Raw genomic sequence first — 4103 nt, forward strand, 5'->3', positions numbered from 1 at the left:
CTCTGGGGTTGTTTCTCGAAACATGGGTTTGGGAGATTGCACCTACATATACGGAACTCATTTTTTGTAACGTGGTAACAAGATGAGAATTGAAAGCAAACACCAAAATCATGTCGATACATCTTACCGACTGCGAGTAAAGCCACCCACGCTTTAACTTGACAGACTGTATATATTTTTTATTTATGCGAAAATTAGGGGTCATTTTGCCATCAAAGCAACTTCTTTTAGAGGTGCTATTTAAGAAGATCAAAATTACAGACTTTTTTAGAGTATCCTATTACACTCCTAATCAATCTGTTTATGCTTTCACGTCGAAGGTAACAACATTTATGTCTCGAGCCAAAGTCTTCGTCCTTTCTTGGAATACCATTCAGGATACATCTTCAAAATATATTTTATTTAATACAGTTAATATAATTTTTAAGTTATTGATTTATCAAGTAATGCAAAAGAAAGGAATTTCTCAAATATTTTTCAGAAAAATATTGTTAACATGATTGTTATGTTTTTAAGAATGTGAATTGATATCTACAAAAAGGCTCTATTAAAATTAAAGTTATAATTATAAATTGTAGTACACCTATATAAATTAATTTGTTAAAAAGTTTTGTTTCCATAGGCTCTACATCCTTATGCCCCGCAACGCTGTAACTGCGATCATTCCTCATTTATTCATTGTAGTGTTTATGCTGAAATATTGTACACATTCCTGTTTTATTCAGCATTGAAATTTTATTTTTTATTACGTTTTGTGTTTGATGTAGTGTTTCTAGAGTGGCTTTATGTGTTTTTGTCGAAAATTTTAGAGTAGAAAATATGCACTAAATATTAAAAATATACCTATAAGTATCACTGCACGCAGATTTCTATTAACACACACACACATATGTATATATAACTCTTATAACATACCTGTTTTAAGTCAGGCAAAAAGGGCCAGCTTATGATGTCAACATTATTTTGTTAATGTTCTCGAGGTCGCTGTCTATGAATCCGGAGTCTTTGTGGTTTAATGACATCACACTTAATTCGTAACCTCAAAAGAATGTGGCAAATTGGTAATCTTGTGTAAAACATGCATTTTTTCAATCAGAAGTAGTCATTTCCTATGTTTTCGGGGTTGCTGAGTACAAATCCTGTGTTACTTTGGTATCACAGTCTCAGAATTTAATCTTTGATACGTAACTTCGGAAAAACTTTGAATCCAAAACAGATCAGTCTCTACTAGTCTGATTTTTCGCTTAGTGGAAATTGAGAGCTAGACGAAAATCAGTGGATGCCGTTGAGAGCATTATGCAGATAACAACCGTGCGAATCAGCCTTTCTCACATTTTCGCACTGCATAATTATATGTTTGATCGCACAGTGATATAAGATGATGCATGTATCTTTGTTATTTTGATAATGCTAAACGAGAATTTCTCTCAGCATGATCTTGTTGCTTAAACGAGTGACCAAATCCTGCTACTTTGTGAGATACTGTAAAGGATTAGAACTGCCCTGAATGCGTGCTGCCTCGCAAGAGGACAATAGGGCGTGAGGATGAAGCCGCATTGTGTCCGACGACGAGTTGATTTTGTCCTCGTCAAAGTCGGAAAGCCCTCATACTTAGCCCTGCGTAGGTATGAGGTTATCATCCCACAAGACGCAAACTCACCTGTGATCGGACCAGGATCTCTAACGTGTGGGACTATCATATACTCATGGCATTTATGAATAAAACCAAAAAATTCTTAACTGGGCAATCTAAAGGTAATAAATCATAAGTTGATCTTAAAGCTAGCACCCCGAAACACCATAGTAAAAGAGACCCTGATTCATTCTGCTACATGCAGTGAATTTAATTCACCAAAAACTCTTAGGACAATTTCTGAGCAAATGAGAACGATTTACGAAGATTGTTATGATCTCAAAATTGATGGTCAGGGGAAAGAATGGTTGCCACATCAAATATGCGATTATTGTAGATCACAATTCACTCGTTGGCATAAAAGTAAAAATATTGAAGAACTAAAAATAAAAATTTCGACCTAATGGGCAGAACCCACTTGTGAAGAGGATTGCTATATCTGCAAGATTATGTAACTGGATTAAAAAAAAACATTGCTTACGTCGATGTTCCGACAGTAATAAGACTTTTCAAGATATGTAATACAGATGAGCAAGGTATTGAAGGAATCCGATGTATTTCTTCCCGGGAAAGTCTAGAGATCCAAGAAGACGATAGCAAAAAAAGGATGCTGCATTGAATCTGACACTGAAGATGAATATTTAGGAAGTAAAGAAAAGAAACCACAACTTTTATCAAAAAAAGAATTTTGCGATACCATCAGAGATTTAGGACTATCCAAAGCAACAAGGGAGTTCTTGGTTTCCACACTCAAAAAGAAAATCTTGGCCGAAAGAAATGTGAAAGCAACTAATTATAGGAATAGCGAAAGAGATTTCAGGAAATATTTCACAAAAGAAAAAGAGTCTTCATTAGTTTACTGTCACGATATAAATGGATTAATGGGTGAATTGAAATTAGGGATTTACAGAGCCATCGATTGGAGAATATTCTTGGATTCCTGTAAGAGAAGTTTGAAAGCTGTTTTGCTTTACAATACAAATGTTCTTGCTCCTATACCGGTAGCATTCAACTATGCTAAAAAAGAATTACAAATATATCAAGTTGGTATTCGATAAATTGAAATATTTAGAACTCAATTGGCGGATTTGTGGTGATTTCAAAATATTGGGAATAATTGTGGGTCAGAAATCAGGTAACGTTAAACACTCATGTCTCCTATGCTTATGGGATAGTATACACTGACCTAATCATTATGAAAAGATTGACTGTCTAGCTAGGGAAACTTTTGATCTCGGATCAGAGAACATCATCAACCTTCCACTGCTGGATCGGGCAAGAGTTTTATTGCCAACTTTGCATATAAAACTGGACATGGTGAAGTAGTTTGTTTTAGCCTTAGAAGAAGATAGCTGTTTTATATATCTGCAAGGACATTTCCCAGAACTATTGGATGCAAAGCTAAAAGCAGGAATATTCGATGGACCTCAAATTCGGAAAATGTGTAGGAATCAGAATTTCGTTACAACTATGAATAATGTGCAAAAAGCAGCTTGTTTGACCCTGAAGAAAGTTGTTGAAAACTTTTAAGGGAAGCACAAATGTGATAATCCCAAAAGAATTGTCAGAAATAAGATACAAACCTTCGGTGAAATAGGATGTAATATGTGAGCTTCAAACATCATGGATTAAACACCCATATTGACTATTTTCTAATCAAATTGGGTGATTCCAGTGAAGAGCATGAAGAAAAAAAAAATATGTTTTACATAAAATTACCAATTCTCCACATTTTTATTAAGATTAAAGAGGAAGTTTGCCATCGTAACATCATATCGAATCCGGATTCGTACTCAGCGACCTCGAAAACATTCGATATTACCACTTTGCATTGAAAAAATGCCAGTTTTTCATAAAATTACCTATTTGTCACGTTTTTTTAGGCTATGGACAAAGTGTGACGTGATAGAACAACAACTTCGTATTTGTACTCAGCGACCTCAAAACAACAGACTATAACCACTTTGAATAGACGGGACTTGCGGTAGAGGTGGGGGCCCTCCCGTCTTAAAATACCCAAATGTTTCCGTTTCGCGTCCCTTGAAATAGGCAAGAATTCACTGTATTTTTAAAAAGTTTCTTAAAATATAAAAAAGACATGTTATCAGATTTATGAGTGCTCAGGTGCGGATCCAGAGAAGTGTCCTGGGGGAGGAGGGGCATCAGAAAATGGTATAGACATGTTGTGTTTATAGAGATATATACACCCTACCGAAAGAAATCTCTTAATTTTCTTTAGCGAAATAGCTTGACCCATTTGAGTCTATAAACAAAGTCGTTTTGAAACAAAATAGTCTCGGAGATAGTTTGAGAGATTTGGGTCCCTTTCAAGATCCTTTTAGTGGTCGTTTTAAGAGCGGTGCGACGGTAATACGAGGGTAGTTCAATAAGTCCTTAGAATGACCAATAGATGGCGCGCGAATCGCTCCAAATCATCTGTTTTCAGTCAGCACCACTCCCGACTAGATAT

The 4103-nt window shown here is 35.6% G+C and overlaps 1 protein-coding gene across 1 annotated transcript in view; it reads left to right on the forward strand.

Moving 5' to 3' along the window:
* The window catches only part of LOC117172865 (neurobeachin-like), an 825867-nt gene that overhangs the window by 594314 nt on the left and 227450 nt on the right, over positions 1-4103 (forward strand). The gene's annotated exons all lie outside the window — the stretch shown is intronic.

The sequence above is a fragment of the Belonocnema kinseyi genome, chromosome 5, assembly GCF_010883055.1.
Source record: "Belonocnema kinseyi isolate 2016_QV_RU_SX_M_011 chromosome 5, B_treatae_v1, whole genome shotgun sequence".
Classification (NCBI taxonomy): Eukaryota; Metazoa; Arthropoda; class Insecta; order Hymenoptera; family Cynipidae; genus Belonocnema; species Belonocnema kinseyi.